The sequence below is a fragment of the Euprymna scolopes genome, chromosome 21, assembly GCF_053919585.1.
Source record: "Euprymna scolopes isolate OS-2025 chromosome 21, ASM5391958v1, whole genome shotgun sequence".
In the NCBI taxonomy this organism is placed as follows: domain Eukaryota; kingdom Metazoa; phylum Mollusca; class Cephalopoda; order Sepiida; family Sepiolidae; genus Euprymna; species Euprymna scolopes.
The window spans coordinates 80,376,948-80,392,072 of NC_136502.1; the positions used below are offsets into that span (position 1 = coordinate 80,376,948).

A 15,125-nucleotide genomic window follows, 5' to 3' on the forward strand; every position below is an offset into this window, starting at 1 on the left:
CTAGTCTAGTTGATAGAGCGGAAGTCTGTCTGAATAAATCACTTTCGTTAAATTACACCGCCTGCTATTTACTTAGCATAATGCAAAGCTCTTTGTATACAGTCTATCTGTGGATGACTACACCCACACACACACATTTGATGTCCGTCCAGCGATTTCGATGAATACCACGAAACATTACTGATGATGCTGTGATTTGTGCGTGAATTTTTTTGTGGCAAGAGCTGCGCAATCTCCCACCGCATTTCTCTTGAGTCAGCAATGTTAAATACTAGTGGGAAGTGGAAATTTCAGGATGGCTGGAAACAATGCCGAGATGAGCGGAAAACACGTACAGCACCTGCTATTTCCAAATGGTCACCCATCTGGTACTGGCCAAGCTCATTGTTGCTTAACTTCGGTGATCTGACCGCATAATCACGTTGACACGCCGATATATTTATGTGTACATATAAACCTTACTTTATATATCGAGTGGTAGCTATATATGAAAATATTATTAAGGCTAGAAACCATTAACAGAAAAAGGAAAATATTGAAATAGTTAAACATTTTTATAGTAGAACTACAAATAACCTGTAAGTTATTTTAGTCAGTGTTCAGAAAGAAGAGTAATAAAATTGTACTCACCGACACCAGCCACGAAGACGATGAGCAAGATAAACTCAATCAAATGAAGTGGACGCGCGTCAAACATGTTTTGGAATCCAATAAACACTTCCTCGCTTTAATGATAATACCTTTAATGATAAAAAAAAGAAAAAAAAACACATAATTCCATCGCTCGCCAGAAGATATTTCCGGTTGATTCCAGTGTAATCTCTTTTGTATAAAAAGAAATGGTTCCGTTTCTTAAAAAACAAACGAAAAAAAAAAAAAAAAAAAATTTAACTCCTTTACTTAGCATTGTAGATTATTATAATAAAATCTACAAGTATTGCGAGTAAAAAAATCGCAGTTAATTAACCTAATTCTTCTCTTTGATTAACACGAGAAGATGCCATTGTTTCGACATGGATTTTTTGCATTTGTAAAAAACAACATAGTATGCCTTTATATATATATATATATATATATATATATTAGAGGATTTATCGAATTTCCTGGAAGCTGTAATTTTTCACATTAATTCATTTTTTCTTCGTTGTTTTATTGTTTCCACAATATTATTAGGCAACTTTGTCATTTTCGTCCATCTTGAGATAACGTTCGGCTTTTTTCCCCCCATTATATAAACCATGCTATAATTTCCGGAACTTTCCGAGTCAAACTTTGAAATTATATAGAGCAGGTGTTACAATAAATATTTAATCAAAATAACCTTTTTGTGGTTTGAATAACATTCAAGAAGTAATGTCATTTCTATGTCTTCTGTATAACTCGTCAGTCAACATTTCTAGTTCGGATAATGTGGAATGCGAGTGATAGCCGCCTATCTGTCTGGGACTTATAGAGAAAGATGCGACCATCTTTTACTTTAGTGAATGCAAAGGATATTTTAGAAGCACCATAGACTAAGACGAAGCTGAAAGTGAAATTTTTCTGAAGGGCGTTGCAATGGAACGACAAAGATGGTTGATAATAAAAATTATTTTGTGTGTGATGTGCAAGAGATGATGTTTATATATATATATATATATATATATATATAAGGCTTTGATAAGTGATGGCCTCCCATATATATATATATATATATATATATATATATATATATATATATATGGGAGGCCATCACTTATCAAAGCCTTGAGGCCACTCTAGAATAAGGATTAAGTGTTGGGTGAGACAATAAGAGCCGTCAAGGTGGAACTTGGGTAGAGGAGGGTTCCATGGGTATTTATTCACACTAGATTTGAAAATAACCATGTTATAGTCAGTCGGGAAGCAGACACGCGGTATTGCGTTCCCGAAATGAACAAAACTGGAAAAGAAACTCTGCTCATGGAATTTTCGTTTCGTTTTAGGCACAAATACGGTGTGAGGGAAGTTATTGGCGGTTGCTGTAGTAAAGCAAGTATTTGTTGTGGATGTTTTACACGATGGAACTATAGATTGGAGTTTAGGCGAGCACCTACTATAAAATTAACGATACTAAGATTATATATATATATATATGTGTGTGTGTGTGTGATAGAAAGACGAAGTATAGAAGCGAAACGGCACTCGCTCACTAAATTCCGCAAACGATTTTGACAAGACAAGAAAGGGTACTTTTCGGAACTTTACCCAAGATATTGTACACGTGTATGAAGAGTTACTAGAGCGAATTTGTGTAGTAGAAAGGGTTGCCTGGAGACAGAATCTAGCTATGGAAGTGGTGAGAATGATTTGCCATATTCCCAATGAAAGGGTCCGTTCTTGTTCGTCATATGTATGCTGGCGAATCTCTTTCGAATTTGAAAGATAGCTTCGTGGCCGAGTTCGAATCTCCCGACCGGCGGTAATCATAATTCCTTGTACTGATGATTTCTAAAAGGATGAAACACTAGTGTCTGTAGGTATTAAAAATAATTATAGTAATATATATATAAATATATATATACCAATGTTACAATCAATCATTGTATAATAACTTGAAACTTGCTTTACATATTTTGACTTGTGGGTTTGAAATAAATAAATAAACTTGATTTGTTTATTTGTGTGGTTGTTATTTTGTTAGAGGAAGAAATAAATTTCTTTGCAGTGGTGATAAGATGAGTTCTTGATGTGAATGTTTTTCAGGAAAGGATCAGAGATTGGATCTCAATCTAATTCCTTCCAAATAATTCGAGAGCAGAGAAAGATTAGCAACATATTTTATGTAAATAGAAGCAGTGGAGACAGAAGCGAGTCATGCTTTACTGTTAGATACATGGTTAAAAGTTAAATCAGTTATTATCGATCTATCTATCGATCTATTCATCTATCTATCCAGTGATATTGTTGAAATAGTTTATACTAGCATTTCAGCCTGCCGTTGCCCGGGTGTTTGGAGGTGTATGTTGTCACAAAAAAGGTCAATTTTGATAAAACTTTGACCCCTATTATGACCCCTTAACATTTATTGTTTTGGGCTCAAATCAAGTAAAGTTAGATCCCTGTTCAAGGAATCTATATCTAAAATTTCAAGTGTGTAGATCAAAATTGCCGGAGGAGTTTGGTAGAGTTCTCAAAGGTAAAATTGTTGAACTTTGACCCCTTAACAGCCAAATTTCTGGCCGAAAACTGATCACAAAAGATTTTCCCAAATCTCAGTACCTTGTATATCAAATTTCGAGTCTGTAGACTAAAAATTGACAAAGTTATTGCATAGGGAAATGTACACAGACACACACACAGACACGTTCACTTTTATAAATATATAGATTGAGAGTTATTTATTGTTTATAGAATAAAATGTAGCAATGGGTTTTAGCTGCAGATGTTTACATAAATTAGCTAAGTTAAAAATAAAATAACCTTAAGCAGTTGCGTACGCGACAGAGGTCACGCGTAAGGAGACGTGTGATTTTGATGATGACGTAACGGAACTGACAGGTCAAGAGGTCAAGAAGAGTAGACCAGGGAGTTTGAGTTTGGTCAGGAAACTGATCAGACGGGCTTCAAAGCCGGGGAAGTGGGGCTGGAAGGAATAAGCATGTAGACACGCAAAGCAAACTCCTTGTGAAGACCACTAAGGCAGCTGAAATAAATTTACATTTAAAAAATAAATAAAGTGTTGTTCTGTGGTTTCACAAAAGAAAAAAAAACAGGCGTCTCAGTCGGTTATTGTGTTGGTTGTTTCATCACAGATCACAGCAGTGAAAACAGAAGAACTCCGAATAAAGAAAAGGTATGAAGCATCATATATTCTTCTTATAAAATATGATACCTTTATGTAAATATGAACTGTAATATATCCTCATGACCATACTATACGACATTACTCCGTTAATACGTCGATATCCTCCTCTCTATACAAGATTACGTGCATCTGGTGCCTTTTGGAGAAGAGTATATCATCCCCTCTATATAAAATTACGTAAAGACATGAAACAGTGCCAGAAGTTCCTTCCTAGAGGTGGCAGTGGCATTCTATCATAGGATGTATCTGGCTGGCATCAGGAACCCTTCTGGAGTGGTGGAATGATCCAACCTTGGATGACAACCTTCCTAGAGTTGGTGACTCAAACAAATTACCGGTTTGCAAACCTAAATTGCTTAAGGAGTAGACAGGTTCTATCTATCGCTCGGCTTCCATACTCCTTTGCCTATTACTCAGGCGCAGAGACACTATCACTGTGATTCGACAGAAACCCCCAGTGGTAGATCTTGTTTCTTGTCTAGGGCAATGAACGCCGTTTCCCCACTCCCGACACACCCCACCCCTAAAACTGGGCACTTGAGAGTGCTCGAGTACCATATATGGCTGAGCAATTAGATTGGGTTTACCTTCCTCTGATGGGTTGAGGATACCGGATTGGCAGATACTGGCTGCTGTTTCTGACTGGTAGTACAGGTTCTCTAACTCTTTGGTAGCGCTTAGAGCGGCTGCTCCACCAATAGTTGTATAATATCGGGATGTTTGTAATGCCATGTCGCGCATGGAAAGGGACTAATATAATAATGTAATAACAAAAAAAGCAAAAAAAAACTATTATTACAAGAAATAAGAACTTTATGCATTCCTCTTGAATCAGATTCAGATGTTTGATGATCGGAGGAAAATCTTTAAAAGGGGTGCTTCGATTGCATCATTGTTTATAAAGATTTTCTCGAAGAACTTGTTCAGATGCTTAGAAATGTGGTAGTCTGTTGGAAAGCGGTCTGGTGAATACGACCGATGAAGCAATATTATAAGGTACTTGTTAAGCTTTCCACAAACAGATGTGTCAGAATCGTAGCCAAGCTTTGTTATGTAGTAGGATTGAGCCTTTTCTGCCGACCAATGTCTGACAGATACGCTATAATAATACATGCATCTCATGAATATTTTCAAGCAATCACTGTACCAGTGTTATTTTATTTCAAATTTCTATTGTAAAGGCTTTCAATAATCTATCTATACTATTTATATAAAAGGAACTTTGGTGTGTGCTTAAGTTCGTTCTCTATTGTCTCGAAAACGGCTGGGCTGATTTTTATGAAATTTCATACGAAGGTACTTTATGTGTCTGACAGTGTTCTTAGATAGATTTTGCATCGGTATGTCTTCAATAAGCAGCAATCTATATATCTATAAAAGTGAACGTGTCTGTGTGTCTGTGTATCTGTCTGTGTGTGTGTGTGTGTCTGTGTACATTTCCCTATGCAATAACTGTCAATTTTTAGTCTACAGACTCCAAATTTGATATACAGGGTACTGAGATTTGGGAAAATCGATGCGATCGGTTTTCAGCCAGAAATTTGGTTGTTAAGGGGTCAAAGTTCAACGATTTGGCCTTTGAGAACTCTACCAAGCTCCTCCGATAATTTTGGGTCTAAACACTTGAAATTTTAGATATAGATTCCTTGGACATAGATCTAACTTTACTTGATTTGAGCCCAAAACAAATGTTAAGGGGTCATAATAGGGGTCAAAGTTAAAAAAATTGACCGTTTTTTTTTTGTTTTTTTTTTGCTCAGCATACACCTCCACACATCCGAGCAACGCCGGGCCGAAATGCTAGTAACCGATAATCGAAATAACTTAATGCAAGAAAGAAACATGCAATTTCGACCAAAGTTAACTTATGCAGCATAACACCACAAGTATGTTTCAGAAGTTTTATTACCACACAAGCCGAAATGCCTGATGTATAAAATAAACAGCAAGTTCTTTAATATGACAGGGGCGTGTTCGAAATGAATGTTTTATGTTTAGAGCACAATTGAAGCATGATACTTGACTTTTCATTTGAAACTTAAATTCAAGTCATTATCACCGCACAAGCAGTAAGGCCAGGTATATAAAAATCAACAGTATGTTCTTTCGTATGGCAGGGGGTGCATTTGAAATGAATGTTTCTGTTTAGAGCACAATTGAAGCATGATACTTGAATTTTGCATTATAAACTTTAATGCAAGCGATTATATATTAAAAAAATAATTATATAAAAATCAACAATAGGTTCTCTACAGTGCAATGTAAACTACAATATATTGTCGACTAAGTCATTGCAGGTATTCATGTAAAGCTTTCTCCCAGTGCACTGCAATGGGTCCCCAACTAGAGTAGGCAATCAATCGATTTGATTGAAAAATGGGCGATTTCACCGATTGTAATGATTACAAAAATATGGACGTATGAAAACTTCATTGGTCATCATTTAATTCCGAGCAACGTCCGGTCTCCCTGCTAGTATACATATAGATCTACAGAAAACCTGAAAGTGGATTCTTATGTAAAAATTACCGGGGGGGGGGGAATAGAAATTTTTCTTAATTTCTAAGTGCAATCCTAAGCGGTTTATGGGGGAATAATTCCCTTAAAACTTCAAATATATGCTTTTTTTTTTCCTGTTTTATAGGGAAGAGATTGGAAATGGTCCCAAATTTCTACATTACTATCTATGTCCCGAATATCTGCATGTTCCTATCTCTAAGTTATTCAGGAAGGGGGGGGGGGCTTTTAAAACTTAAAATAAATGTATCTGATTTTGATGAAATGCACATCATATAAAGCACAAATTTTAGCTTCTGTTTAGAACACAATTGAAGCATGATACTTGACTTTTGCATTTAAACTTTAATGCAAGACATTATATATTAAAGAATAATTTTATAAAATCAACAATAGGTTCTCTACAGTGCAATGTAACCTAGAATGTATTATCGACATTGTCATTGCAGGTATTCATGTAAAGCTTTCTCCCGGTGCACTGCAATGGGCCCCCAACTAGAGTACGCAATCAATCGATTGTGATCTACAGTAACCCTCTGGCCTGCTTTGGGTAGGATTACGGGGTACAACGGAGTGGGGGAGGGGGCAGGAAAACATGAAAGTAATATGTCACTAGCATAGTTAAAACAATACATCGTCGTAATCTTCATTTAATCCCGGGCAACATTGGATCCTCCATGTTATCATATAATTTTAATACAGCAGACAATGCTTCAAGTAAATGTCCGCGCGAGGGGGGGGGGATAACGCTGTAGGTCCTTAATAATTTCACACGAGGATACTTTATGTGCCTGACAGTGTTCGTAGATAGATTTTGTACAACAGTAGACTTTCTTGAAGTTCATATATGAGATCCATTGCTCTTTCTGCTTCTTGTAAAGTTTACTATCTCTACTCTTCTAAAAACTTTCTCACATCTGAATCTATTTTCTATCTCCACAAATCTACTATCTGACAATGTATGGAGTTTTGCTATATTTGGACTGATGAACATCTGTCCGATTTAAGATGTTCTTGATAAGGAACAGAAACGTATCTGCAATTTAATCTTTTTTTCTGCAAACTCTCTCTCTCTCACACAGAGGTGATGTTGCTAGTATCAATATTTTCTATAAATATTATGGCATGTGTTTTTCGGAATTGTTTGATCAATTTCCTGCTTCTTTTGTTCTGGCTTGTTTGACTAGTTGATCTAGTGGTCTTCGTAGGAATACATCATCTCCATGTATTAACGGTATTCTTTTTAATACAGATTACTGTGGCTCATCTTCCAAGAATCATTGCACACATGAGACCACAGCAATTCCCGACAATTATGCGTTGATTGCGACGTGTACAAGCAACTCACGAACTTCCTCCCAGACAACAATGTTTCTGACGGAGCGGATATGCCCATTGTCAGGCCCAATACAAATATTCAACAGATGCCACGGGCTTTAAAAAATCTACAGCTATTTAACATGTAAGAATTTTAGCACCAGAGGAATCTGTAGGAATACATATCATCTCCATGTATTAACGGTATTCTTTTTATTACATACTAGCAGGGGTGCCCGGCGTTGCTCGGGTGTTTGGAGGTGTATGCTGTGCAAAAAAAGCAAAAAAACAAAAAAAATGGTTAATTTTTTTAAACTTTTACCCCTATTATGACCCCTTAAAATTCATAGTTTCGGGCTCAAATCACTTTATTAAGTTAGATCCAGGTTCAAGGAACCTATATCTAAAATTTCAAGTGTCTAGACCCAAAATTGTCGGAGGAGTTTGGTAGAGTTCTCAAAGGTCAAATCGTTGAAATTTGACCCCTTAACAGCCAAATTTCTGGCTGACACTCGTCACATCGATTTTCCCAAATCTCAGTACCCGGTATTTCAAATTTCGAGTCTATAGACTAAAAATTGACAGAGTTATTGCGTAGGGAAATGTACACAGACAGACAGACACACAGACACGTTCACTTTTATAGATATATAGATTCACTGATTGGCTTTGCGCCATTCACTGATCCTACAAACTTAATCAATTTGCTGTCTTGATACCTCATTGCAATACAGCTCCTTATTCTAGTCACTTATTTCCAAGAACTGCAGGCTTCTGAAACTCTTTTCCTGCTCGCTGTTTTCCCCCTACTTTTAACCTTGGTCTTTTAAAGATTATGGTCAATAGACATCTCCTTTCTTTATAATAATTTGTTTTTCGTTCTTGTTAGCTCCTTGCAATAAATAGCCTTACACCTTCTCTGGAGAGATTTCTATTAAAAAAATAATTACTAAAGAGTAATTCTTATGGGTATATTTATTTTTAAGGGATGCGTTCTGCTCACTTGGTCTATCTACAATAATTACTGAATAATTAATTCCACTACATATTAAAAAGCACATTTTCATACTTATATATATAATTATATATATATATATATATATATATATATATATATATATATATATATATATATATTCAGAATGTGAGAGATTATATCATTATTTTCACAGCCAAACAACGTTGCAGCTCATAAGAGCCATGACAGCCAACACACCGGAAGTTCAAGACTCGAGTTTCACCCTCATTTGGCCTCATCAATTAGACATAGCTAAACTCGGGATTTGAAACCCGAGCCTCTTGCATTAAAGGCGAGCACTCCGCCACCTGAGCAAACCCACTACACACACAAGAAAGTCTATTAGTCTATTAAGTAACACAGATCAAGCAAACGTAGCGAAATCCGACTATGGAACGGAACTATTTCGTCTCGAATAAGGGATGTGATCATTCAACTAAACTATAACCAGAGCTGATGTTTCACCAGTAGGAATTTTATAATCGTAATAATGATGCCATCCAACAAGCTAATCTAGTGAGTAATTAGTAATAGGATTTAATTCTATTACTAAGTGTTAGCCTTGCATGCAAGAGGCTCGAGTTTCAAATCCTGAGTTTTGATATGTCTAAATGAGGGCGAAACTTGAATCTTGAACTTCCGATTTGTTGGCTGTCATGGCTTTTGTGAGCTGCGACGTTGTTTGGCTGTGGAAATAATTATATATATATAGTCAAGGTAGTGTTTTACGTGATGAAAGCGTTGATTAAGTTTTAACATGAAATACATATGAAATACGTTTGACAGTCGAATTACAACGCAATATTGTGAAAACAAATATTTACTTGCTTAAAAATAAAATTTTCGGTGTGATATTCCTTCGTTAGAATTTTATATATTTTTTATTTTTTTCCTCGCCATGATGTTATTTTTGTAATGCCGGAAAAACGCATTTGGCAAAAACACGATTTGAAACTACAATTCGGCTTTCAAACGTATTTCATATTTGATCCCCAAATCAAAACGGAAAGCAACGGGAAACTAGCGTCTTTAGTTGTCTTCCCAAGATTTCCATGCAATTTGGAGAGCGGTGTTTGCCGACGCTGTTAAAAGCTACAGGGCCGATGCACGCATGCATATATACGAGCACCTGTTCTCAGTTTAAGTTGTAGAAATTGCTCGACGTTTGTTAGAGAATGGATCGAGAGAGAGAGAGAGAGAGAGAGAGAGGGAGGGAGCGAGGTGAGTAAATTATATTGTAGACACATTGACCGGAAGTGAGAGTCAGCTGATCGGATGCATGTGAGTCACGTGATCAGGTTAGCTTAATCGGAGAGATTAGGTTTTGACATAGAAGACGATGGACAGCTTAACAGTCGTCTCTTCCCCTTCACTGGAGGGGGGGGCGATGACGTGTGTGGAAATGAGACCAAGAAAAAACCATGCAAGCCAGAGATTCATTTCCATCCTTCTGCGGTTGACATCTGGAGGTGAATAAAAACTACAAAACCAATTCATCGTTTTAGAGTAATAAATCTTCGTCCCAAAACAGGTACTAGTCTCCCCTCCAAGACACGAGATGAATTCAGGTGGACCAACATCCCCGACGCATGAAGGTATGTCTAAAATACATGTACCACACACACAACGGCATATGAACAAATAGACTGAACAACTAGACGATCACACAACGTTTACCCTGAGTAGATATAACACACAACGTTCCCCCTTATTAGATAAATATACAACACGTTGTCAACACAACACATTCCACACACCAACTCGAATTGTTCCAACTATTGGGACATTGTGTGATCAGGTGAATCGCTTTGCCTATCATTTGCATTTAATTATAAGTTAACGGGGAATTAGCTTGTCCAGCAAGATCGCGACTGATCATAAGGTTTCCACTCATGCAAGACTTAACGAAGAACTGCCTCCTTTCTCTCAAAGTTGGATTCTCTTATCCACCTCAATTCTCGCCGGGTCACGTGGTTCTTCACATCTACTTGCATAAAACAAGGTACACTTGCGTTTTCTTTTTCCTTCTTCTTTCCATGTGTGGGTGGCAGAAAGAACACTCTTCATCTCTTTGAAGTAAGGCTATTTGTGACATTACTGCTATAGGTGCCTAAGGCAATTAGCAATGTAAACCCCTTTCTCAGAGAGTAGGGTAAAGCCTGGGAGGATGGATTAAACAGAGGCATACCTCATATCAACAACAACAAAACCGCTGTTGGACTGATTGTAAGGTTTATTAAAGTTAGAAAACACGCACACAGCTCAGAGAAAAAAGAGAAAGACAAACCATCACCTCTACGAGAACCACTACTAAGACACGCCTCCATCCATTGAGCCCGCTTCTAATGATGCCTCAATAAGACTACTCGTGTTTCTGTCAAGATGATCTCGGCCAGGTGTATACAATAGAACTAAAGAATTGGTCAACGCTAGTGCTTAGTGCTGCACGAGTAGTTTGCAATCAACTAAGTTATTAGCGTTTCTCTGATTAAAGTCATCAACTGAGTCAAGTCTGCAATAACCAAATTGAAAATCCTGTCTTGTAGGATTCCAACACTTTCGCTAATTTCATGGGAAATATCGAGTAAAAATCAATTATCTTTGAGACAAGTTTATGACTAATTAGTAATAAACCAAAAGGACAACAAGTTCAATAATTTCTCTCTTTATTCCCCATGAGGGAGATGGAGATGGGGAGAAATATTGGTCACCTCAGAAGCTGCAATCAGAAGAAAGAATTTTTTTTTCTTCACCCTTTTTTTTTTTTTTTTTTTTTTTTGCAATAGAGAAAATGTGTCAAAGGCTGCACAAGGTAAAATAGATAGCACCATTCCGTGAAACTAATGTAATTATTAATGAACCAGAAATTGCATTATTTCGGAAAAGGTATTATTTGTCTTGGACAGTTATTGACTGATTATATATAAAAAAGAAACAAACAAAAAACAATTTAATATTCAGGTCGAATATATTGAAATTGTTGCAATATTTTAACGTCGGTGTGTTAGAAATAGAATTTTCCACATATAGATTAAGCAAAGAGGAATTTTCCATCAAGTAAGCTACTGCCTCTTTCTCACAGAATAGAAGATACAGATCTTTCTCTTCTCTACTAGCAGGCCGCCCAGCGTTGCCCGCTCATAGAATACGCATAAATATTATATTTTAATTCATACAGAAACTGAGACATGCACATGCGAGTATTATTTTCTTTCTAAACAGCTCACTTCTTCTAAGTAAAAAAAAAAAAAAATACTAGAGCTGAGAGCGAAACTAAAACCTGAAGACAGTAAGTCAAGCACGATAACCATTAAACCAGCTTGACACGATCTTTAAAAAGTGTTTTCAAACCTATTTATTCTATCACATGAACGGTTCGCACATGTGCATTCATGAAACAGTTGACAAATAAAAATCTGATTATCCCCCGCATATCAATTTCTAAATTATGACCCCCTTAGCAGACTTGTTTTGCGGATGAAAACCAACAAAAATATTTTTCACGTGTCTGAATACCCTATATATAAAATTTCAAGTCTGTAGATAAAAAATTCGTTGAGTATACACACACATTCTTGCTTTTATATATATAGATTATCGTTATCTTTATGGAGGACGCTCGACCGAGTTTAATCCATGAGCTGCCACCCCAGTAAAGCATTCACAAGAAAAAACTCATCTAGCTGTGAACTACTTTCAATAGTTTCGCCCTATTTTTTTTTTTTTATCTCTGTACATAAATCTAAAAACTTGCATGAGAAAATTTCTTTCCTAGAACTGCTCATCTGCTGATTTTCAGCTGACTATTACTTGATAGTTTTCAAATCCAGTGTAAACAAATTCTAAAATAATCAAATTTAGCTCAATCACTCACATTATTACCAATCATCACGGTGTTGTGTCACCGTCCAACTGACACTTATTTAGCTCTTCTTCTCGAGTGTTTGGAGCCTTGATAAGTGGTGACACTTTAATAAAATAAATAAATAAATAAAAGTAAAAAAAATGAAACTAAAGTGTTAAAACATGACGTCAAGATAGGAAGTCGATGTAGCAAACAAAAAAAAAGAAAAAGATTTTTCTTTTAAGAGTAAAACAATGAATTGTAATGGACATATTTTCAGCTTCTTCCACCCACTCATCAGGAAGAGTATAATACTATGCAATTATCTAAATGAACTTCCTACGTGATACGAACTCTTATTTGAACAACAAAAGGAACTTAAAAGAATAGTATGCAGCACAGAGCAAATGATGGTGTTGTTGTTTTTTTTTATTAAAGTATTAGTTAAAAAAAGTAGGAGAGAAAAATAGATGTACGACAACTATAAAGCTTTAGAAGAAGACGGCTGCAACAAGTTAACCTTGAGTTTATTTCCAGAAACCCCGTAATGCAGCCTCTTTCCATATTTTGTTTTTTAGTACTTACATTCCATGAGCAATGTTTGTGAAAAAGGACGAAAGAATTGCCGTTTTCTGGATTAACTATTCTTTTTGTGGATTGTACTTGGAAATTTTCAATCCTTTCATATTATTCATCATCTTTCAAATGTCAATCCATTCATCACATTACACTAGATTAGTTTTTAGCCCTGATAAATGATAACTCATCATTTAAAAAAAAAACAAAAAACAGAAGAAAAACAATGCTGTGAAAACTACTACTGCCACAGTAATTACACATGCACATTATATATATTAAACTTTTCTTCAGGGAAGCATAAAGAGGTACCGTAAGGGGGAAGATCTATAGGGAGCATTTTTAGTGAAGAGTTGGTCATCAAAATGTTTGTTTGCATTACATTTCAATTTCTACATATTAGTATGGTTGGAGAAACATGGAGCAAACAGGGAATTCCAAAGGCATGTGGCTTGAAAAAAAAAAAAAAAAAAAAAAAAAAAAAAGCAGTCGTTAGAAGTAAAAAGAATCTAGTAGCATCTAGAGGACTCTACTAAGAATGAGTATGATTGTGCAATTCGTTGAACCTGGGGTATTTGCCTTTAGGGGTCACAAGTGCAGAGGGTTCATCAGCAAAACAAGCACAGGTGCAGACGGCAATGGAATTTAGCAGCCAGTGCGGGAACCTATTAGGTTAGAAAATCTAGTGGCTAGTGTATCAGTCCAGATTGTCAACAATATTCCATGCACAGACGAACACTGCGTTTAAATAGATATAGGATACCGATAGATGAGCAAAATTTTCTAGTCTGATAGAGGGAGCCTATCTTCTTTGCTTGGTAGCATGTTTTGCGTATTTATTTTCAATTCATGTCTGTGAAGAAGGAATTTAAATGTCGGTTTCTCATGGAGAGTGCTGCTTATCAGACATGACAATCGGTAACTTGACAACTACCAACTATAACGAGCAAACGAGTCTATCAATAGCAATTGTTTATAAAGGTTTCTGTTGGATGAGATTACTACTGAAAATTTGTTGGGTGCAAAAAAATGTCCCATGTAACACTCCAAACTATTTTGTTTTTAAGAATGAAAGTTTGGAAGTTGGAGTTAGAAATAGAATGTGAAATCACAAAAAAATATATATATCTAACAAAAGTTTGAAACTACAAATGAGCCTACATTCCTTTATTTTCTTTTAAGTGTTATGGTTGACAATTTTTCTGATGAGTTAAGGGCGGAATAAATTCAAAAATTTACATAATTACATGAATGGTTCTGCATTACAAAACAATGCTGATCCCCATCTGGCATCAATTGGGATGGATGGCTCTCGTCTGGGAGAGACCCCGTGTTTTGACAAGCTTCTGGGTTTGACCTTTACTCCTGATCTGAAATGGAACACGTACATCAAGTCTGTTGCCAAGGTCGCTGGAAAGATGGTGGGATCCTTCTACTGCTCCAGAAGATATCTCACTACTGATGCAATTCTCTATCTATATAAAAGCCAAGTACGTCCAAGGATGGAATACTGCTGCCATATCTGGGCAGGAGCTGCTAAAAACAGCCTATCCTGCCTTGACAGAGTACAAAATAGACTTCGTGGCTTAGTGGGGGATGCCCTTTTCTCTACCCTGCAACCTCTCTCCCACAGAAGAGACGTTGCGAGCCTATCCTTGTTTTATCATTATTTCCATGGCAGGTGCTCGTCTGAACTCCAATCTCTGGTCTCCCCCTCGCCAATCTTTCATGAAAAACACCCGTCTAGCTAAATCTACTGTAAAAAATATCCCCCACTCTTTATCTGTGCCTAAATCAAAACGTGGATTCCATGAACAAAGCTTCTTTCTTAGAACTGCACGCCTGTGGAACTGTTCTGTCTGCTTGCTTCCCACCTTTTTTTTTTTTTTTTTTTTTTTTTATTACATTTTCACCCCAAACAAGGCAAATTGCCACTTTGGTGTAGGGGGCTACTATCAGGGGCAACAACTACTGGGGTACTATGTAGGGATTTGGGCAGCAAGGTGTCGGTTCACGTTACACTTGAA

At 36.5% G+C, this 15,125-nt stretch overlaps 1 long non-coding RNA gene across 1 annotated transcript in view; it reads right to left on the minus strand.

The window, feature by feature from the left end:
- Window positions 1-630: 630 nt before the first annotated feature.
- LOC145243015 (uncharacterized) overlaps window positions 631-15,125 on the minus strand; it is a 220,825-nt gene continuing 206,330 nt past the window's right edge. Inside the window, exon 3 of the long non-coding RNA XR_013862845.1 lies at window positions 631-740. This is a non-coding gene — a long non-coding RNA (uncharacterized LOC145243015). The remainder of the gene's footprint in view (window positions 741-15,125) is intronic.